At 44.1% G+C, this 23,360-nt stretch overlaps 1 long non-coding RNA gene across 26 annotated transcripts in view; it reads left to right on the top strand.

The window, feature by feature from the left end:
- LOC121077674 overlaps nucleotides 1–23,360 on the top strand; it is a 56,323-nt gene that overhangs the window by 19,241 nt on the left and 13,722 nt on the right. For 17 of the 26 annotated variants that reach the window (XR_005824239.1, XR_005824235.1, XR_005824245.1 and 14 more), the window contains 5 exons: nucleotides 905–1,028; nucleotides 11,984–12,165; nucleotides 16,191–16,423; nucleotides 17,784–17,881; nucleotides 19,700–19,855. This is a non-coding gene — a long non-coding RNA (uncharacterized LOC121077674). Of the gene's footprint in view, nucleotides 1–904; nucleotides 1,029–10,058; nucleotides 10,119–11,337; nucleotides 11,511–11,980; nucleotides 12,166–13,167; nucleotides 13,418–14,296; nucleotides 14,430–16,190; nucleotides 16,424–17,783; nucleotides 17,882–19,699; nucleotides 19,856–22,664; nucleotides 23,349–23,360 lie in introns of those variants that run through there. The other 9 variants (XR_005824231.1, XR_005824243.1, XR_005824237.1 and 6 more) reach the window with 9 other exon arrangements.

Raw genomic sequence — 23,360 nt, 5'->3', positions numbered from 1 at the left:
TTATTACCTGTGTTAACCTAGCTTTTTATTATTAGTAGTGGTATTAGTATTGATTTATATACACACATTTATAATTCATAATTAGGGGGGCACCTTTGTTTAACGTCTTAGTCTGATGTCATCCTGATACAATACAATTCCACTTATGAACTGTTCTGTGCTAAGCTTTTTCTCTGAAGTAGCTGGATACACAAAGTATTTTTGTTTTACCAACCCTTAGCAATCTGTTTGCCTTAGCTCATGACAGATTTCCCCCAGCTCCCACTTAATTAAACACATCATATATATTTTGCTTGTGGAAAGTCTGATTTTGCTTTTGACTTTTGATGGAGACCCTCACCTCCGGATAGTGTTGTCTTCTCCTCTGCCTAATTGGAGTTGTGTGTATAACTGGAAGGATTTCAGAGAAACTGTCAACAGTACCCTAGGGCTAAATCTTCTAGCCAGCAGACTGACTTTGCCTTCCAGGATCCTTAGCTTGCATTTCCCTTTAAAATTTGTGACATGTAGTAGGACCTCATGCTCCTCCCCAGCACTTTCTAGCATCCACATAGGTGTCTCATAAAAGACCCCTTCATGTTCTGCCTACAAGTCAGCAAATCTCTGTCATCGCATCCATGGCTGCTGTTGCTCCTGGTATTTAAATTTATATCAGTGCAGTAGACAAAACGTTCTCAACTAAAAATGCATTTTGAGATACAGCCTTCCTAGCGTTGTCAGCTTGCTTTTCCTCAGCTGGAAGGCAGCTTCCTGCTAGGCTGTGCTGTGCTAAATGTGCATTGTGAGAGGAGCCTGAGCCTCCTCGAAGGGGAGATAAGAGCAACTAATCTGAGCTTGGCCTACTCCCTGATGTCCTTTTAGACTGTGTTTGTGTATTATATTTGTTCTCTCTTTGCTCCTCCAGATCAGAAGCTCTGGCCTCAAACCGCTCTGGGTGTGTGATGCGATAGCCAGGTGTGCAACGAAGACAGTAGCTGAAGCAATTGCTGAAGCATTAGTGACTATCCTGGAAGTTCTTGGAAGTGCAGGTAAGATCACTGAGCACTATACAAGGACAAACAGTTTACATTTTTGAGAAAGAGAAACCAGAAGCCAGGGAATTAGAGACCACTCTTCCCAGAAGTGAGTCTGAAAAAAATATTACACGATCAATTTAAAGCAAATAGAAGATAAAAAGGAAAAAAAAGATATAGATTTACCAAGAATAAATCATGCGATCTCACTGTAATTTCCTTCTTTGAGAAAATAATGTCTAGTAGATGAAGAGGAGGCAGCAGATGGGACATATTTTGCTTTAGGAAAGCTTTTGAAACTGTTCCACATGATTCCCTCGGAAGCAGACTAAAGAAATATGGTCTATAACAGTGTGCCCAGTATTTCTGGCTGGGTGAGACACTTACCTTCTTTCTGTATAAGGGAGAGACCATATGTTGCAGCCCTTCCTCTAACACATAACTGTATTGTGAAAGCATAGAAAAGCCAGTGCTTCCTGGGGCAATGAGATTTATTGCGTATGTGCAGACAGATCCACATGCTGCCGTGAGCAGAGGCCCTAAGTGGGCTCCCAGCAAAGATGGCCTGTGGTGTATTCAAAATAGTCCACCCAGTGGGGAGCCCTCCTCCCTGTAGACTCTAGTCCAGATCCACAAAAGAGTGAGGGCATCCGTGGCCAAGTTAATTGTCTTGGCAGGGAGGATGCTGTTCATAGCTTGAGGTTCATCGTTTAGAAGGTATGTGGTACTACTGTCGTGTGGGTGGCAATGGTGCACTGTCAGACTGAGAAATGGTTTTGACTGAAGTCCTGCTGAGGTATGTCCTGGGTCTTGATCTATCCAGTGTTTTAATTAATGGCTTATATAATTTAACAAAGAACTCACTCATAGAATTTGTGGATAAAACAAGATGCACTCTGAAGGTCAGGGTCAAACTTCTAATGATCTTGAGAAACTGGAGAGCATGATCCGCAGATAAACTATGAAATAAAGAGACAAGTGCTATGTGCCACATTGATGAAGGAGCAAATAAATACCAAAATATAAAAAGGGGATAACTGACTGAGGTTGAAGCATGCCATGGCAAGATATGGGAATTAGAGAAAATCAAAAATAAAACATGAGTGATTGGTCACGCAAGTCTTATACTGGGAGGTATTAACAAAATGTATTATTAAAATTTAGGAGTAAGTCTCATTTTCTGCAGTGCTGTTGAGGCCTTTCCTGGACCTCTGTATCCACATTTAGCGCTGGAGAGAACTGGTGTTGTGAATCATATGGATACCAACGACAGAAGAATGAGTGGGAAAGAAATTCTGAAAGTGGAATCACGGTGTTACAAATTGTCCCAGTACCAGACAAGCAGATTCTCAGTTGTTGGTGAGGTAGTTTTTACAAGAGAGAGAGGCTATATAAATCAATGTGAAACTAGATTGTAAGGTTTCAACATTCAAAAGCAATGAGGTATTTTTATAGTTGACAGTTGTGAAAACTCACTAAATAAGCAACAACACATGGTTCAAGATGGCAGCTCCTCTTCTAGAGAAATAAGCAAATTCTTGTAATTTAGAAAAAATGAAAGAACTAAAATCAATAATATTGAGGAAGGAAATAGCAAAGAATGGTCTCAGCAATTAAAGTCCAAGCTAAGCAGGCCCCATGAAGAATGGGCAACTAGATCAATAAAAAATATAGAAATATACCTATACAACTACTGTGAGTCCGAAGCCCTAAATGAGGTGAACTAGAATGTCTGGTTTTAAGGGAGGTTATTGACATAATAAATGCCTCAGAAACTTGGCAGAAGGGTGGGAAGCTGTAATAGGGAACAAATGTAGAGGAAGGATGGAAAGGGGCACATTAGTGGTGAAGCAGTGGAGAGTATGAGGAATTGTCCCTAAATGAAGTTTCAGTAGGGGACATTTTGGAACAAATCAATAAAATGAACAGTAAGAAGGCACCAAGATAAGATGATACTCAGTCTAGAGTTCTGAAAGACCTCAAACACTAGATTGAGAGAAAGCTAAATGTAGCATGAAGAGTGTCATTTAAATAGACCACATTGCAAGAAGAATGGAACGTGGCAAATGTGTCTTCAGCCATGAGAAAAAGGACTCCAGGACTAATGTGGAAAACCATAGATCAGGAGATCTCACTTCCAAACTGAGTAAGTGGGTACAAACTACAATAATAAAGAAGAGAATCAGTAGACAATTTCATAAATGTGATTTATTTGGAAAAAGTCATTACAGTTCTTGCAGAAGGAGACCGTGTTTCATAAATCTATTTGAAATCTTTGAAGATGTCAACAAGCTTGTAGGTAAGGCTGATCTAGTTGATGTAGTATGTAAGGACTTCCAAACAAATGTCAATAAGTCTTTCTGCAAAGACTCTTAAAGTAGTTATGCTGAGATAATAAGGTGTTCTCTTGTAGGTAAATAAGACAGAGACAAAATGGGACAAAAAGTGGGAGAAAAGATTAATGTTCCCACTGGAAGGAGCACTATGATTTAGTCATGCAACTGTTAGAGTTAGGCCCTGTGCTTTTCAATATCCTTAAATGGTTTGGAAAGGAAGGTGAATATTGCTGTGACAAAGTTTGTGAATGATACAAAAAGAACTGAGATAGGCAAATTTAACCCTGAGAAGAGAGGCAGGTGGTTCTTGTGGTAGTGAGTGACTGTGTCAGAAATGGCATGTGAATGTCAATGTTAATAAATGCAAAGTAGTTTGTCTGGGAATATACAGGGAATATACATATTCAATCATGTATTATTCAGTTAGGGACTGAACGTTAGTTATTGTCACTCAGAAATAGAATTGCTGCAGGATAGCTCTATGAAAGCACTGATGCAATGACCAGCAGCAATCAAAAATTCAAACCGAATGACAAATTTTTAGAAAAGGAAAAAAGGAGAAGAAAAACATGATTATATGATTATGTCACTATATAAATGTTTGGCAAACCCACATATTGATTAATATGTGCAGTTCTGTTCATCCTGTCTCATAAAGGATAAAATAGAGCTAAAAATGATGGGTGGGAGTTATTTAGCTCAGAGATCTAGACACCTAAATTTAGGTTTCTATCTGTAGGTGTCAATCTATGAGGTAGATATCCAAACTCCACCACTAAATCAAAGCGTTTTAATCTGAATTCCACCCACAGAGAGTATATGAGAAAGACAGAATGGTTTTCATATCAGGACAGAGAAAATAGTTAGACATGGGACAGAGATCTTGAAATCTTCTACCTAGATAGGAAACAATGAAGAGGAGATAGCTATTATTTTTCAGAATAGGAGAAGTAAAGGATATCCTATGAAATTATTAGGCATCAGGTCTAAACCAGAAAGTCATACCTTCTCATATAACATATTATTAAATTGTAGAACTTATTGCCGGAGGCTGTTGTATAGGTCAAAAGTATAAATGAATTAAAAATTTCTGGAAGGCTGATGGGAAGCCGGTGTCCTGCCAAACAGAATTATGAAGGCTCATTCAACTGTCAGAAGCAATAGAGGCCCTGACCTTCCTGTTCCAGGTAGAGGTACATGGGAAGGTCTCTGATGCAGCTAGGTAGGACAATGAAGGCAGTTGCTAGGTCAGAACAGAGACCAGGAGTGAGAAACTAGTCCGCACCACAGCAACATCTCTTCTTGTGGTCGCTGGGACACCATGAAGGGGCATCCACAACTTGGATCTCAGGAATAGAAAGTGTGGGGTACCCAGCCTAGGCTTTGGGGGGAGGAGGGAGAAAGGAACGTACTGCTTGAAATCCTGTGCAGAAATTTTAAAAAACAAGGTAGGCTTATGATAGCCGTAGAACTAGCCATTGGCATAGGTAATGTCCAGAACTTGGAAACAAGAAGCAGTGTTCGTAGTTCATGGTCATCAGCACCTCAGAGTTGACTGAGTCAAGAAAATACTACAAGCTTACCAGCAGTACTGCACTTCCCAGGGCTTGCAGCTGGTTACTGTCCTGCCTGGGGTTTGAAATTGAGGTACTAGAATTCAGGTACTGCATCTGGTTTTTACTGGAGCAATGCTCCTGTGGTTTTTGAAGACTTGAATTGCTAACTACCACATTCAGCTCAGCTTATCTTGCTTGGTCCAGACTCCCTGGGTTTCACAGTTGGCACTGAAATTGAAGATAGGATCCTGAATGCAATCAATAATGACCTGCACGTGGTCAGTTTGAATGGATTGTCTCAGAGGAGTAGCCAACAAGATATGCACAACTGTGGAGAGTAAGCCTGGAGAACATCCCCAGCTCTCTGATATGGGGAAGAAAAATCTAGGTTGTACTGAATTATGAACGTGACTTCTACTGTAGATAAATTTAGTTTAGTATAAAGCTGTGTGTAGTGGTCCCAAATTTTCATCTTTCAATCCTGCTTTCATTTTCCTTATTGTTTGGATGTATTTTCATCATTCATTCTGTGCTGTAGGAAGAAAAAAATTGTTTCTATTTTGAGTTACTCAGCTGGCTGTCCCCAGGATATTTCCAAGTGTCCCTTAAATGAGTGGAGGTATTTTTCTGGTGTGTTTAGGCAGCCATGAACTTGGCTCCACAGACCTCAGAAGGACTTTCCAGACGTACTCTGGAAAGCAGTATTGCTCATCTACAGAGTGCAAACTCAAAGAATGGTGACTTAATTAGAGTGGTAGCAATACTTAAAAGCAAAATTTGAATCTAGCGCAGCTGTCTTTAAAATACACTTCAGTATTACATATGAAGCCTCTAATATTAGAAGTGGAAACCGTTAAATGGGGGTAAATATGATGGTGGCTTTTGTATCCTTTGGTGTAAAGCATACTGAGCTGCAGCATGGCAAAAACAATTAGTACTTTTGAGGTCTTTTTAATGAAGGTCATTTGCTTAAAGTGAAACTTGCTGTAAGAACGTGCAGGTTTTGGTAGGAGTTGCTGTTGCTGATTCAAGTTGTGGCATCCTGTGCCTGAACAACCCAAGGGCCTGAGCCTCATGTCCACGAGCCTGGTAGAACACTGCAGCCTCCCACTCCGACATGAAATTCCTGCTTTATTACACACCTCAAAGACCGTGATTACAAGTGCGCTTCTTCCAGTGCCAGTATGTGACGTAAGGAGTTCCTTCCCCTTTCTGTCCCAATACTGATGTACTGTCACAACTGGGGGGCTGTCACAGGAGCTTCTTATGCTGGCACAGCCTCTGAAAGGAAAAGATTTGTAATTACATGCAAAAAAGAGTGCTCTGAGTAATCTGTGAGCTTTGGTATGCATATGTATATTGTTCGGTCTCTGGATAGGGATGATCTGCTTTACATGAGTGCTTGTCACCAGGGCAGGACTTGGAGCTTACTGCCTGATATTCTGTTTGAATGCTGTGACCGCAGGACTGTTCATTTCTTGCCTTTTTTTGACCTAGAAAATATTTACTTATTTTTTGCAAATCAGAACTGCTGACCCTGGAAAAAATTAATAAGGTATTTTGGTGCCTGTCAGGGAGTTGCCAATGGAAATCGGGGTCAAAATGGTATCATGGTTCTGGACTTAATTAGATAGGCATCTTTTTTTGGGACAAGTTACTCTAAAGAGTGGACATCGGGGATTTTTCTAAATTTAGTTAAGAAGAAAACAGCTTTAAGATTTGTTTCTCCACTTCCTAGGAAATAAGTTATCTACATGGCTTTGGATTGTTCAGCCAAATGTCTCTGTTTTTTCACGGTATGTTTCACAACATATTTGTTACATCCAGACATAGAATGTTAGAATTAATCAAAACTGAAACATTTGTAGAGAAAGCCATTTCACGTCCATCTTTGTCATGAAACTGGATGCTCTGATAGGGATTAGAGGTTGTTACACTAATGACTTAGATTTTTGTCTTGTTGCCAGAACAGTTTCCCAATTTAGAACCTTTTCTTCTGATTAATATTTGTATTCCTCCCACAATTCCTCTTCTTATAGGAATTCGTACTGGGAATTATTCCAGACCTACATAATGTCTCTGAAATCTTTTTATCCCTCTGTTTGCTGATCAGTGGAAAGGATTTTAATGCCAGGTTAGGTAATCGAGATAAATCCTAACTTCATCTAACTTTATCCCTCAACTATGTCTTGGATATTCTAGAAACATTTTTTGTGATCCATAAATAAATTCACATAGGATTTTGATTAATCTTTTTTTTTTTTTGCTCTTATTTTTCCAGTGAAGCCTCATTACATTAAATGTGAGATCAAACAGAGTGTATTACAACTTCCACTATTCAATTTGCACTAGTTTGTTCAGTGCAACACTTTTTGGGGAGGTTGAAAACATCAGTAAGCTCCAAAGAGAAAGTTTTGTGCACAGATTGGCATATATAATATATTTTGGTACTATCCTGAAGCAGGGATGGTTTCTACCTAATAATGTTTTCTAGCCCCACTCAGTCAGTTATATTAATGGGCTCACATAGCAATGTAAAGTGTACACTGATTTAATTCACTTCACTTCTAACTCTAACTTCTTACAAAGAAGAGGAAGTTATGCCTGTTTAGAGCAGTTCTCTTGCAGGCACTTAGAGCCAGCAAAGACGTGGACGCCTGCGCATGTTGCGAGAGGTAGGGCTCCTGGCTCTGAGCACTGCATCACAGCACTGCAGTCCTGCAGGCTGATTCCCTGAGTTTCTCTGTGCCCGCGTTTTGGAACCTTTCATGGCCACAAGCCAGCCACTTCTCATGCACTGGGAGAAGTATGAACCTAAGGAAAAGCTTCACAAAAAAACTATATCCCAGCTAGATAACTATCTGACATTGTATGTAGGCAGTAACAGGGAACAAGGCATGAGCTGGTATCTCTTTAGCCTTTTTCTTTCAATACTCCTATCCTGAAACCTTCTGCGGAAGTTAACCCAGAAGTCAGAGCTTCCTTACCAAGAAGAAAACTTTGGTTTGAGTGACTGCCAAGTGACAACTTGGTACTTCGGAGCCATCAGGTTAAATGAGCCCAGGAAAGGTGGTGGCTTCAGTTCGTTAGGAAAACTGGACTCCATGTTACCCTTGACAGTCCTAACGATAGATAGGATGGAAAAAAACCCTCCCTTGCTTTGACCCGGAGTTGCTCTTTCCTCTGATGGTTCATTGATTCCCTTTGCTTCCCTTCTCATTTAACAGATTTTATAAGTTGGGCATTTACAGATCTGCTGCTATTAACATTCAGTGTTAGTGGACCCGAGAGCTTCTTTGCCAACTATTCTGGAGCTTCTGAGCCTGCTGATTTAAAAATGTTCATTGCTGATAGATTCTAACATCTTTCTCAGTTACTAATAGACTGGAAAGTATTTCATCATCTTCAAGCAATGAAAGCAAATCATCCTTCTTTCCAAATACTGAATAAAAGTCTGTTTGAACACTTCTGCATTTTCTGCATAATCCTTCACAATTCTACTGTCTGCACTGAGCAGTGACCCTGTACTGTTGCTAGGATTTCTTTTGCAAACACAACTTTCTTGTACTAAGCTCTGTCAGCCATGGATTTTATTCTGAGGTTTCTTTGTTTCGTGCTTCTGTTCATGTAGGTCAGGAGTTTTCCTGGCTATTGATTTACAACGAGTTATATGCAGTACTAGTGTTTGACATTTCTGTCTTTGTTTTTCTTTTCTGATATCACTACCAAACTTTTAGCATGTGAGTCAATTGTTTTAAAATAACATGCTGAGTGTCTGACTCAGTCTGTTAATTTTTGACCCCCCCCCCCCCCCTTTTAAAGTGCCAGGTTAAATGCTAAATGGATTGGGAAAAATGTACCATTTCTCTGGTGTTTAAATACGTACATATATCTTTGTATTACATATTTAATAATATGTACATATACCCCCCAGTAGCAGTCCAATATAGTCCACTTTTGACAAGCTGGAGTCTTTTAATATTTAAAGTATGGGCTTTAAATTTAGCAAAGGAGTAACCCTGGTGAACGATTCTGGTGCATTTCTCTTTTTTCCTTTTTTATCTGACATGTCACAAATCTCTCATTGTGTTAGTTTACATGTTCAGCTGAGACTTGCCAGTGTTCAGCGATGTATTCCGCGGAGACCTTGTCCAACAACAAGCACCACTCCTGTCTTCAGGCATGAGCAGGATTTTACCTGCAATGCATAGCAGAGGAGCCAGCACGTGCTGGCAGACCTCAGAAGCAATGCAGATAGGAGGATGTAGAAGGTAAATAATTGTGAAGTAGGAAGAGGAGAAAAAATAGCTGGATACACAGAGGTGGGGCCAGGGAAAGTCTGTAGGGTAGAGGTGGAAAGATCAGTGCTCGTTCTATTGTGTTCCCTGTGAAGAATGTGGAACAGAGCCCAGCACCATGCAGTGCCTCCCATGCAGGTCTGGCAGCAAATATGTGAAACCACCAGCACAGCATGTCTGTTCAGACACAGTCTACTTAAGGTCTTCATAAAGGATGACAGCATCTTGCTGTTCTTAGGAACCTTGTTATTTGCAGGTATCAGGCCCCAGAAGGCTATTAGGATACTAGAATTGCATCTTTTCAGCTGCAGTGCCTCGGGCAGAGCTCTGTCTGGGCAGGGCTACCTGTGCTCCTTCTGCCTGGAGAGGCATCCTGGTACAGCTGCAGCAGGGCTGGAGGTATGCAGGCAGTAGAAGCGGCAGGCTTACAGATTATGGCATGATCATTAGAGTTCAGGTGGAAAATCTGCCTCCACGCCCCCCTTTCAAAAACTGTTTATGCTCCCCAGACTTTCATATCCCTTGTGCTGCATCAGCTTATGTTAGAGATCCTCATTCCTTCATCAAAGCTGTTATCTCTTGGTCACACCAGCCTCCTGACACCACTCTGCTGACCCTGTACAGAGTATACGGGCAGGTAAACGTATAGAATACATACACAGAGAAATACATGCACACAGCTGCTTCTGCGTGGACTAGCAAACTCCCTGCACTAGTGCTGTCTCCTCTCCCTCTGTTCACTTGTGTTTGCTTTGGGTTGCAGATTTTTGCAACCACAAGCTATTAATTGACAGTCCAGAAAATTATCTAGGAAAGAATATATATTTATATTATGCTGTATTTTTTTTTCCATAGCACCCACTACAGATGACAAGATGAGAGCAGGGAGAGTACATGCCTCTTTGATTTGTCTGAGTAGGTAGGTTTTTTTGTGTTCTTTGTACCTTAAAGCCCAGTGGCTTTCTTTTCTCATAACTACAGTTAAAGCACTTTCAATCTGAAGGGCTTTTCTGTACTGAACCTTTGTCTTGTACTCGCACCACTGTATCTCTTCATTTTCATTAGTAGCAGATGGAGCATGAGTCCCAGTTCTTTCTTTCCATCCTTCCTGCCAAGAGATCTCTGGTGCCTAGGCATATTTTGCGGATACTTAATCTTATGCTAGTTTTCATCCAGTGATTTTGATTAATTTTATCCGTGTACATAAAATTACTTTGTGAGTGACACTTTTCATGAAAAATTCTGTTGAAAGTTAGGTTTATTAACCTGATTCTGGTGAAAACATTTTATGCTTACTTTTTTCTATTTCGAACCTCATTATTATTTTTTTGTAATCCACTTTTAATTGTAAGTACCCAGCATTCTGCTAGTTCACGCGGCACCAAATGACACAAGGTTGCTCTGGAGTGCTCCAGTGAGCATCTTCTGGGGAATATTGAAATTCCATGGAAACAACATGAGCACCATTATCTGAAACAGCCTCTTCAGGCAAACCATATGGGGTGAAATATTCTGTGCTGCTTCAATAATCCAAGCACAGATATGTTCACTGGTAACTCTGCAGTAAGCATCACTCATTTGCTTTGTCTGTGCAGTATTAATGAGCCATTTCAATAGACAGCAGGTTTCAACTATATTTGGTGCATATTCATGTTGCTTCCTTCAAGTTGTTTCAAAACTCCTTCCACTAGATTAACTAGAAAGTTGCAGTTACTCTGTCAAGTGCTGGGTACCAAGGACAAGGGCCATCCTGTCCTTTCCAGTCTTGGCTGAAGAGTGGGGCTAATGTTTGGAAGAGAGACAGTGTGCTAGGCATGCTGCCCTTGTGGAGCACTCCTTCAGCAGGGAGGCTTTGCTGCTACTTTCACAACTCTGTGCTGGGGCTACTTCTTTCTTTGCGTGTAAGCCCTTCCCTATTATTTTCTTGTTCATCTGTCATACAGGGTTTGTGGTTGCTAGCAAGCAGTGGAGCCTTAAGATACTTCTTGCAGACGGACTCATTATTATGATGGAGGAGTGAGAATATGCAAAACTCAAAATGGGGAGCACGTAGGGAAAAGGTGTATGTTTTGACTAGGCTGATTTGTGCTATGCCTCTAAACATCTCTCTGTGTTGCTGTTGTGATGTGGTCAGGGGAGCTGAATCACTCCAGACATTGGTCTAGGTATCTACAGAACCTCCCTTTGCATGAGCACAGCATATTCCATGGGGCAGACAAATTCTGAAGAACTCAGAGATGAGGCATGAGAACCATACTACACACAGAAGCCTCTGAGGGTGTGGCGAAAGCGAAACAGAGGGTTCAGGTTAGTACTGAAAACCACATGGAAGGTTTCAGGGAGTAGAAACAGCCACTTGAAATTAAAGAAATCCTTTGAAGGACACCCTTTTCTCTTTGTCAGCATTCAGAAACACAGTCCTTCCTTTATCTTAGTGCCTTGTTCTGATGGCTACGTGGAACCTAACCTGGACAGCAGCTGAAAAAACGTACAAATTGATTTGTAAGGTTACTTACAGGTCTTTCTAGGGGAAGACACTCACACCACAATCTTGAACTAACCACTTCCCAAGCAAGGGAACTCATATATCTAGACAGCACCACAAGGATAATGGAAAGAGGCTGAAGGTTGCCAACACCAAACTAGATTAGCTCAAGTGTCTTGGTTGCTGGTAGATGGAGAGAAAAAGTTTTTTTTTTTTTTAAAAAAGCAGTTCTGTTTTTATGCTATGACCATTTTACCAAAAAGAGTAGAAAATGAATACATGATTTATCCAGCAGGACTGAACCAGTGATGCTGTGGCTGAGGGGAGGCAGAGGTTGGCAGCTGAGGGCTGGAGCTGCAGCCACATCCTCAAATTGCAGCAGTGGAGTTTGTTGCTGTGGTTGTGCTGGGGCTGCTGGGGAAAGAGCTGGGTTAGCTGAGTGCTGCAGTGCCTCTCAAGCTGGTGAAAGAGCTACAGGTGAGTGGTTTTTTCTCTTCCTTTTTGGGAAAAATCCTTCTGAAGAGAAGGAGCAAAGACTAGTGGCTAGAACGGATGTCTTTGAGTCAGTCCTACACCCTCTCAAGTCCCTGTATTTCTTTTTATATAATGTTAGAAGCAAGTTTTATTGTACCATCTTCTCCTCCTCTGTGAAAAATGAACCGATAACATCGCACCATTTCCAAGGTCATGCTGGCTGGCTCCTTTTCTCACATTGTTCAATGCTCTACCTGAATTCCTGCTGCCCCTCTAGTGCATGTACCATGCTGGTCCACTTTCTTTTTGTCTCCAGAAACTGCAATAATTTTAAGTATTGCCCTTTCCAGGGTCAGACAGCCCTCTGCCTTGGCACAGGCTCTTCTCTGGGGTTGTTGCAGCTTGCTGGAGAGGTTTGGCTCCAGCCCTCCCTGCACTGAGAGCCGAGTGCTCTGGGGAGCTCCTCAGGGCTCCCCCAGCTATCACCAGTGAAGGGGGATGTGGCTGTTGGAGCCTGGGGGAGCCAGAAGGAAGGATGGCTCCACTGCTGCCAGTGTCCAGCTGCCGATGCTATCCGTGGTGTGACCAGCTGTGGGGACAGCTCAGGGAGCAGGACAGAGATGCCATGGCTAGTGCCTGGGTTCCTCAAATGCCCCTGTGAGCTCTGAGGTGTCCCTGACAAGGGGATGTGCCCATTGCTGGGGCTCCACTGCTGTCCATTGCCACCCAGGGCTGTGTTTGGCACCCAGCGGTTGTGTTTGTTAGCAGTGTTGGGTGTTGCTTAAAAAAGACCACAGGGTGGCATTTTCTGCTCTTGCCTTCTCACTGCTGCTAGGCAGGGCGTTTGGGGGAGCTGCTGGAAACCCTGACTCCTCCCAGCATTAAGCCAGTTCCCAGCCAGCATTTGTTGAGTTGGAGTTTGCAGGACAGGAGCCTGACCTGGGGTGCTGGGGAGACCCATGTTGGTCTGCTTCCTCATTTATTAATGAAGAGCTTTTCTTTCAGTGCAAATGATGCTGTTTTCCCACAGTGAAGCAGCAGAAGCTCCTGTCAAGGAGCACAGCCCAAAGGATAGAGGGAGTGATGGAGGATGCGGGCACAGAAGGAGACATCGGATAAGTGCCCCAAAGTGTTGGCTGACCCTGAGGAGGCTTTAGGGGCCTGGGCACCCCATTATTGGTCAGCTGTGCCCAGAAGGTCCATGGAGGACCTGGCAGGGATCCCTTGCTGCTAGGCAGAGGCCTGGTGATCCCAGGTATGAGGTAGTGGGTGGGGGTGCTGTTTTCAGGGCTGTGCAGTTATGGCACAAGGTGCTGTGCTGCAGAAGCAGCAGCTGGAGCATGCTCACCCCCTGGGAAAGACTGATGGGGTCAAACAAGCAGGATCACAGATAAATCTGAGCTGAAGCGTTTGTTTCCCAGTCACTGTTTGAGAGAAACACTCCGAAGGCCTGGCACCTCTCTTGCAGGGGCGTGGGGGCTGCAGGAGGGCTGCCTTGGGGGGCTTAGCTCCTGAGCTGAGGCTGTTTGAAGCAGGGAGTTGGCTTCTGGGCTGAGATCTGCTTCATGTGCTGGGGTTGCCTATGGGCATGTCTCATTGGGCTGGCTGGGACTAAAGGTAACAGCTGGCTTGGCCTTCCCCTGTCAGATGCTCCTCGTTGCAGATAAAAGCTTTTTCTGATCATTCTGGTTCCCATGGCTGTCAGGGTTCTAAAAATGGCAAAGGCTGCCACTGTGGGTCAGCCCCGTGGGATGTCTCATCTTGTCCATCTGCCCCAGGAGCAGGTTGGCAAACCGTCTTCCATTCCTAAATGGTAAGAACAGGCATCTCAGTGCTTGAACTACAGCCCACTCGAGGTGGCAGTTGTGCTCTTGTGGGTGCCTTGCACTTTTGGGTGAGCTTTTGCCTGCCCGGCTGTGGATCGAGCTGCAGCTCCTGCTGGGGGTGTGGAGATGTGAAGCCTTGGGCTTGGCTGGGACTGCTGGAGCATGGGGTCACAAACCCAGCGTGCAAATCTGCATGCCTGCCTCTGCTTTGGTGAAAACAGGAGTCTGAGCACTAGTGGTTATAGTGGAAGTGTCTGGAGTGCCTATCCTGCTACTTCTCTATTAAAACCCACGTTTTCTTTTCCTAGATGCTTGCTACTAAGAATAACTGTTACTTCACCTCTTGTCCACCCCTCCGCCAGCCGCTTGGGGTCACCATTTTAGACTTCACCTGGAGCTGCAAGAACTAAGTGGTCTCATTTTCCAGAGACCTTGTTTAAAGTAAAGAACTAGATTTTGCCTTCATTTACCCCTTGAGCAGCTGCCACGGGTAGAAGGGGCTGGTGGTTGCCAGCTTGCTCTGCCACCTGCAGCCCTTGCTGGGGAGATGTACCACAGGAGATGCTGAGCAGGAATCAAGCATGATAGCATCACAAGAGCAAGGTTTTGCTCTTGGAAATAAAAAATGGGGCAAGCCACAACCGAGACAGTGTGAATTCTGGTTTATTCAGTGCATGGTTTACTTAATCCCTGCTAACAGATCACTGGAGCAGGGCTTCACTCCTGATCAGCAACTTGTTCCACAGTTCCTGCACCAGGAAATCTGCACTGTGCTGTGCAGCAGCTCTTGTTTCTTTACAGTGGTAGGGTGCCAGAAGGGGCTGTTTCTCCTTCTTCACAGATGCTCCCTTCAGCCCGGCTTGCTCTTTACTCCATTTCACAAGGCCTCAGCAAGCATGGCTCTGGCTACATACAGAGTAGTCCTTATTCCAGTGTGCTTCATAAACATTGCCATTAAATGGACAGTAAAAGGCATTTATTCACAGGAAGGGCAGCAGGGCACCTGGAAAGACAGGGGCCATGGCTACTTGACTGGAAGTTACACAGCAATTGCTGCAGAGACTGAGTTGTGTGATGGCAGAAAACCCTGGTGGCTTTTTGTTCCCACATAACTCACTGAGGCTGGGGCATCAGCTCTGAGCCTCAGCTGCTCCCACTGGGCCCTGCTCATCTCTGCACTTGAGTCTCATCTCATTGCTATTTAAGAAAAGTCTTTAAAAAAGACTTCCTTTATTCAGAAGCCTTTAGGAGAAGTCTCCAAAAAGATTTTGTTTAAAGGGCAATGAGATGAGGTTTAAGCGCAGAGGTGGGCAGGAGGGAGCAGATAATGGGGCGAAGCCCCCCTAGAGTGGCTGAGGCTGCCAGACCTCACTCCCCAGCCCAGGTGAGTTGTGTGAGGAGAGCTGAGGGTTTCCTGCTGCCACACAACCCAGTCTCTGCAGCAATCACTGTTCTTAAAAGCATACTGGATGACTAAGTGTATTAACAGACCAAAACTATTTCCCCAAAGGGAATCCTCAAACTTATGTGTGTCTCCCACTACCTACATCACCTAAAAGGGCAGCTGCTGCTTTACCCAGCTCCTTGGGCACAAGCAGCCAACACCCACTGGGAGCTGCAGCCAGGCAAGGCCAGGAAAACTTCTTCCCCATTGGAAAGGGGGCTGCTTGCACAGCTCCCCATTGGAAAGGTGAGGCTGCATGCACATCCTGACTGTCTTGCTGAATTTCTGCTATTGCTTGTCCAGTGTAGGACATGCTACAAAGAAAAGAAGACAGCTTCATTACCCTCATGTTGCATCCATTCCTCAGGCACCCAGCTCTTACTCCAGACTGCTCTCAGGACTGAAGCGAGGACCGTGTCTCCTCTGGCCATTGCCTGGGCTCTGCTGGGAAAATGAGATATGAGGGGCACAGTTTCTCCCAGCAACTCTTCTCTGCTGATAACTGCAGGGAAACCAAAGCAATATCAACAATCTGGCTTTAGCTGCTAAAAAACAGGTAAAGTAAGGAGGTGAAAAGGTGAAATGAAGGTCTGGGAGAGCCTTCCTCTCTTCCTGTGCGGCCTCAGGCTCTGATCCTGCAAGGAGAGTAACCTAGCTGGGGGAGGCAGCCCTGGTGCTACTCCTAGGAGAAGCAGCAGAAGGGATCTCTTTTAGGGAGTTTTATACGTTCTTTGCTTACCTCTTTCTCTGCCCTCCAGTGTCAGGCTCTGCAATGAAGGCAGAATCCTTGCCATTCAGGGTGGAGGACTCCAGAGGGTCACAGCAGAGGGCTGCATCCACAGGAGACACCTGGAGCAGCTGACTGTGCAGTGCTGACATCTGAGAAGATTTCTAACATGATGTTACACCATGCGATTCGCTGCTGACACCACCTTTCTCACTGCAGAGCAAACCCCTTCAAACCAGAGCAGCCCCATTCACCATCTCTGGGGTGAGTCCCACAGAGGGCTCCTGGGGGTCCCAAGCAAATGGAGGGACTTGGGTAGGAGGGGGATGATGACACCAAAAAGCAGCTGAATGTCCCTGAGGGGCACCAAGAAGAAAACAGAGGACCATCATGGGGACATGTAGAAAGAGATGGAGGGCTCTGAGGGCCAATAAAAGCAGGCTGGGATTTACAAGGAGGGCACCAAAAGGCAGATGAAAAGCTCTAGGATGTCTCAAGAGGCACAGTGAAGCCCTGAGGAACACTGGGAAGGAAACAGGGGCTCTGGGGGCAGCCAAAACCTCCTGGAGGACCACTGCTGGAGCAGAAGGACAAACACAGCAGTGCTGGTTTCCTTCTCACATCTCCAGTGAGCTGGGGAACTGCAAAAGCAAACCAAAAGGTCAGGTGAACCAGAGGGAATATGGAGGGATTTGGGGCACTGAGGAAAAGATCTCGGATCATGGGGGCACCAAAAACGGCATGTGGGAATGTGGGTGGCACCACAAAAGGACAAAAGTGTCTGAGGACACCAGAGGGGGCTTTGGAGGAGCACCAAAACCAAACGAGTGGCATGCATAAGAGAAGGAGTCCTGTATCTGTCCGTTCTTCCATGCTCTGGCATCCAGGTTTCAGATAAATTTCAAGGTGTGTAAGTGTCCCGAGAGAATTCCCCTCTTGTTCATGCTATGGAAGAGAAACGTTTCCGTTTCCACTCTGATCTTACAATGGCTTGTCAGTGACAAAACATTCCCAAATCCTCTCATTTATCAAATGGCCAATTCTGTTAACAGCTTAAGAAACATAATTACCTGCAATCTCTTCTGCTATTCATTTTATGCCTACACTTCCCTCTCACTGGCAGCTTACCAGCAGGCAAGTCAAGAGCTGAAGCAGGGCTGCAGCCACCAAGCGCTTCAGCAATTTCCTCTAATCACCTGCATGGTGATCATGGGAGTTTTGCCTCCCCGTTTGTAGCAGCCAGAAGCAGGTGAAGGAGGAAGGCACAGAGCCAAAAGCATCAGCTAGCACACTGTGTGTAGGTTTTCAAGCATGGCTACATTTTAGGTGCTGTTCCACCCTTACAGTGGGAACTGTGTCAGGATACACTTTTAGGGTGCTCGATATTGCTGCCAGATTTACTTGCCTGGGAGATGCATGTACGTGGGTGGGCTCCAAGAAACAGCAGGAGAGGCTGGTGTGGGCTCAGGTGCTGGAAATGGCTGAGAGCACTTTATCAGGAGAGAGCAGGGCCCAAAGCATGAGTGAGCTGATGAAGCAATGGGGAAATCGGGGTCATCAGGAGACTGTGTGAGCTCCTGATTATTGCATTTCTACAACAGACTCAATTTTTCTTATTTCACAGTGCATCTGCAACTTGTATGGGATTTTACACTGATCATATCTCAAGGAGGATTTAGAAGAGCGGTGTTTGCAGGCTGGAGATCTGCTGGCTTCCTAAAGGTTGGTTACGTACAGGACAGCTTGAGCCAAGGAGGATCTCCGATGACCACGATAGCTTCCCCTACAGCTTGAGGACTAGAAAGCCCCTGGATCTGTCCCATCCACACTGGTTGCTGAGAAAGCTGCCTTTCGTGCCTTAAAATGTTTTACTAACCTGACATTATCATTGTATGTTTAACTGGCCAAGACGTGCCTCTGCCTACAATGTCTGTTTAGACCTGATTCACTTTTGAAGTTTTTTTTAATGCATACTCTACCACTCTTTTCAACCATATCAGCTATTTATGATCCTTAATGTTTTGGATAAGTGATGTACATTTCTTGTGACACTTTCATATGTTATTTTTAAGCAGTGTTTATGCTTCTTGCCAACGTCTTATCCTTGCAGTTCTTTGAATTTTGTATTAAGAAACCATATGAACAAACTGTACACAAATCTTTTTTAAGTCAGACATCATCTTAGGGGACTTTGGGCTTTTTCATCATGCTAAGATACTGAATTCAAGCATATTTGGTCACTATTATAGAATAACCCTTTCCTATTAGCAGTTTGAACCTCAAAAGCTGAATAAGAATTCAGTCACTGATGGTGACTGAAAGTTGGTACAGCCTGAACATTACCCAGACCCGGGAGCTGAAGAGCTTGGGTGGCTCTGGGCTGCCTGGCTGGAGCCTGGTAGGAGCCAGGAGTTGCATAAAAAACAATCTGAGACTTGAAGAGGGTCTGAAGCAAGCTGCTTTCTTGTATTTAGTGAGATATAGCATATATACAGGGAAATTAGAAACTGCAAACAAATACCTAAAGAAAGTGAAAACTGCCCCAATCAAAAAATAAAAATAAAAAATGTAGGACATCTGTGCTTTTATATGAGAACTTGTGATTTCTTTTATGACATTTACTTCAAATCATGCAAGCCCTTCAGAGCAGCTCTAATGCCCACTGGAGTTCTCCAACCTAAATGTCTTGTCGTCAGTGTAAGAAACAAAGATAATATAATTTGAATGCTGGATGCAACAGCGCAGGCTGCTCTCAAGGCTGTTTCTCTCTGCTCCAAATGGGAACGATGGCTCCAAACAGGCTTACCAGAACAGACTGAAAAGCAGACATCTCATTTGTGAGGAAATGGTCAATATCTCAGCTTTTTTCTTCCCATTTGTTTCTTCCTGGAAAAAATAAAACAACAAACAGTTGCATAAAGACACTGCTATTTCAAAGCAAATTTTAAAATATTTCTGATTTGCAAGTGGCATTTCAGCATCTCTGTAAGAATAGCTGCTGTGGTGCTGTGTTTAAATATTTCATTCCAGCTCCCTGAACAAACTTAAAATCTTATTATGAGGTGTGTTTTTTTTTTTTTTTTTTTTTTTTTGACATAAAAGCACGCTTCTCTGTGGTACCCGAAGTGTAGACATCTCCAGCTTCAAGCGCAGCCACAGGAGCCCTCCCTGCTCACAGCTGATCAAAGGCAAACCACACCGCCACCCACGAGCCACCACTTGTCCTCAGCACCCAGCCCAGGAGAAAAAACAAATCCTGAACCTCCTGAGCCATTCTTCCCTAGAGGCAACACCATCTATGAGAAATACATGTTGCTGTTGTAACCCTACTGTGAAAAGGTGGAGTGAGTTCAGTAAACAAAAGTACTTTGCCTTGGTTCAAATCGTGCTGAAACAAAACATCATCCAGCGCTGGCTGTTCAATTAAACTGTTTGTAGTGCAGGCTTTGGAGAGGAAAATGCTGAAAAAAGGATTTGGGGGGATCATATGTATTGCTTGGAGAAAACATTTAATGAGAAATTTTCCAAACCTCTCTGCAGCTCCCAGGCGCCACCATTCCCCTGCATGTGACACGTGCGTTGCCCTCAAATTCAGTGGAAGGCTCACTCAGGACAGCTCACGGCTGCATGTGACTGTGCTGTGACAACAACCAGGACGTGTGTGGGGCTCAGAGCTGCCTGCGGGGGCATCGGGAGGTGAGTGTCCTTGTTTGGGTGTCCCTGCTTGGGGGATGCCCCATCCATGGCCCTGCTGCAGCCATCCCTGTTTTCTGGGGGCAGATGGGTCGGTCCCTGTTAGACCGAGAGGCCTCTCTGACATTTCAGGTAGCATTTCTAAATGCTATTTGCGTCAGACACGTGAACTATCCAAATACAGTACCAGATTTTGTGCGTTTCTTCTGCTTTTCAACACTTCTCGGAAGAGTGGAAATTCCCAATGATGCCACATTGCTGCAGCCTCCATTTTTTGCTCCCTACTTTCCCCAAAAGATGCCTTTTTAGATAGATACCTATCATTTTCCCTCAATTAATTCAAAATTACCTGCTTAGAAACAGAAGCCAAAATTCTTTCTCTGTGCTGGCTTTGTTCAGCTGACATTGCTGCTTCTTTCCTAGGTCCTTCCCAGGGCCAAACTCTGCTCATGGTGCCCCAGAGATACTCTGCAGTATACCCCAGAGAGCAGCACTCATGCTGCTCATGGGTTTTGTAGTGCAGTCCCTCCTAATGCGTGTTTTGCAAGTGTGCTTTTTCACACATCAGTTGTAAATGTTTCTCATCCAAAAGCACTCAGAATATTATGTTTTAGTTAATCCTGTGTGTAGTCCTGGTGTGGGAGCAAGGAGCTGTTGTTCCTTTCCTGGAGGATCAAGCATATCTTTTTGAGAGATGCTGAGTCTCTTCTTCCTCAGCATTGGCACTTAACCGCAAAATACCAATTGCCACCCTTCTGGGAGCGGTGCTGCTTCACCTTTTCAGTGCCAGCACTCTGCCATGGAAACTGGTCCATTGTACCCCAGATTTGCAACCGAAATTGTGATGCTGGACGAGTACCAGGACTCGTAGCTTCTCCTGTTTATTCCCTTGCTCTTCATGGTTACATGCCGTGCTAGCTTTTCTGGGGCTGAGATCCGTTATGCTGCTGTGGTGGTGGCTCTCCCAGGGTCCCTGAGGACCCATTTTTTGGTCTCTGAGCATCCTGACTCCGTCACCTGACCGCAGGTCATTTCTTCTAGCATCTCTGCCCTTGGTAACACCCTGGTCCCTGGGGTGGGCATAAGGCTGATCCTGCAGAAACCAAAGTCACAGATGTGGGTGCCTGGGAGCAGGACACATTACAGGTCATGTTTCAGGAGATGACAGGGATACTTGCTAGCTCACCATACAGCTCCACCCAGCCACTAGACTGCCTTACAGAGGCTTGTATAAGCACAGGCGTGTTTTGCATCTCCGCTGTTCTGAGTAGTTTTGACGGCTCTTGATGCATGCGAGAGAGGCCCAATCCAGCAAGCAGCAAGCATACAAGCAAGTGGAAGTTAGTGCTTGTGTTTGCCACTGATAAATGTATTAGTCTTTAAAGCGGTATTTAAACTACAACCTTTTTTCAGGCACCTCAGCACTACGTTATTTTGCAGGCCTTGTAAAGGAATGTGATTTTGCCTTTTAACTGGAGTGTATCTTATGCTAAGCAGTGAGATTAAGCGTAGGGATCCAAAAGAAGTTGCTGAATGGCAGAATTGCCTTTATAAATAACATTAATAATTTATCCGATCCAGGGGTTTTTGGGTAAATGAAATACCTGCCTCTGTATAAAGCCCACTGAATAGGAACACATCTCCGCTTTTATGAGGCTTGGATTAAAGAAGGGAAATGCTAAGGGGCTTATCTTCGCTTCAATTTGCAGCCCTTCCGGCTAATGGCAAACTCATTTAAGAAGCTCCTGTGTTTGTGCCAACTCTGCCTTTATTCTCGGTGCCGGAGCTTGGCTGCATTTCTCACCGCAGTGCTGGAGAGAGCAGAGAGGAAGCAGTTTGTTTTCTTGACCTCAGATTATCAGACAAAAGCTAGTGAGAATAATTTTGTTGGAATCCTCCCTATTATGAGTTGTTTAAAGCATCTACGTGGCGGCTGCCGAGATGTCGGCAGTGCGGGGCTAGGTGGGACTTGCCCCACATGTGAAAGAGGACAGGGCTGTTGGCTGAACTGGGACAAGACGAAAGAGCAGCTGTCATCTCTCTTCTGGGACGCCTGCTTCTTCCTGCACAGACAATTGTGAAATGGCAAAATTCAGCCACGAGCAGTCGCTTTTCAGCTTTTCTTTTATGCCGGTAAAATCAATTGCTTCAAAGTTCACTGAAGGTGAAGGCAACATTTGCTTTCCATTCAGAGCTAAGCGGGCCATCTTCGAGAGCAAACGCTCGCAAAAGGGAGAATAGCAAAAATCAGCAGAAAAACTCTCTGAATAATTTGAACTAGGAAAGGAAAAAGCAATTTGCTCCCAGTTATTCCACAGACAAAAGTATGAATAAAAAAATCATGAGCTATTTACCCTGCCCAGACTATTTGCATGAGTTTTATGCTATTCCAGTTTTGCTCCCCCGACCCCCAAAGACCTTATCACTGGATCCTCAAGGCACTTAACAACAACAAAAAAAAGCATGCTTTCTTTCTTTCTTTCTTTCTTTCTTTCTTTTTTTTTTTTTTATTTGAATGCTGGATCAGCAATGACCAAAAGCAGACAAAACAAAAGGGGTCCTAAATCTGAAGCACGCTGATGCTTGCATGTGCACTGACCCAGATTAGAGACCTTGACTCTGGCCTGCCAACTCTACCAGCACAGAAATTTTGTTCAAAATGGTATTATAAGCTTGGATGCTTTGCATTCAGATAGCGAGGCTGTGGCAAAGGCACAGCGGATATTTACAATCTGCTTTAGGAAAACCTGATACATGTCGTTAGCTGTTCTGTTGCAATGACAGTTTATGTCACCCACATCTGCTGCTGTAGGTAGCCCAGCCAGACAGCTGGCAGTGCTCAAAATGCCAAAGACCATGCTGCTACAATGAGGAGAGGAGAAAGAAAGAAGGATGAAGACCTCATAAGCGTTATCAAAAAAACGCCAAAAAGTTGGAAGATTTGGGGATTACATCGTGTAATTACATTACCTTAAAAAAAAGTTTACTGAAAATTTCCTGTTTTGTGTTGCCAGCTCTTTTCAGCCATTAGTAACACATAACTTCTCATTGTCTTTTCCCGAGGCACAGATGGGCTAATTTTCAGCTACCTGATAATTACACATTGTTTGAAACTGTATCAAAAGCTTCTGTTTCTGCATTTCTCCAGCAGCTGTTCTACAGCTCACAAAGTCGCTTGATCACGGTTTGCAAGGGTCCACATCTATCCATCTGTCTGGAGTTCCAGGAACGGAGCAGTGGTAAAGCCTCCACATGCACATTCAGACTTTGCAGGTTGCTTTTACAGATTTGCTCTGTTTTCAAAGTGGGTGGAGTGAAGCTCCACTGAAAGCATCTTGTCAGCTCAATGCCAGCATCTAGGGTTAATATGGGATAATGCTACATCAAAACATGTCTAACTAAATATGCACGGGTATGCTGATGTTATGGGGAAATTAAGGGTAAAGGAACATGAGGTGCTAGAAGTCATCATAACAAAGGTTTAATCTTAATTTCTTTTGGGCAAGCA

The sequence above is a fragment of the Cygnus olor genome, chromosome 14 (assembly GCF_009769625.2).
Source record: "Cygnus olor isolate bCygOlo1 chromosome 14, bCygOlo1.pri.v2, whole genome shotgun sequence".
NCBI classification, from domain to species: domain Eukaryota; kingdom Metazoa; phylum Chordata; class Aves; order Anseriformes; family Anatidae; genus Cygnus; species Cygnus olor.
Note: the sequence above shows the minus strand (reverse complement) of the source record. Positions and strands in the feature narration are given on the sequence as shown.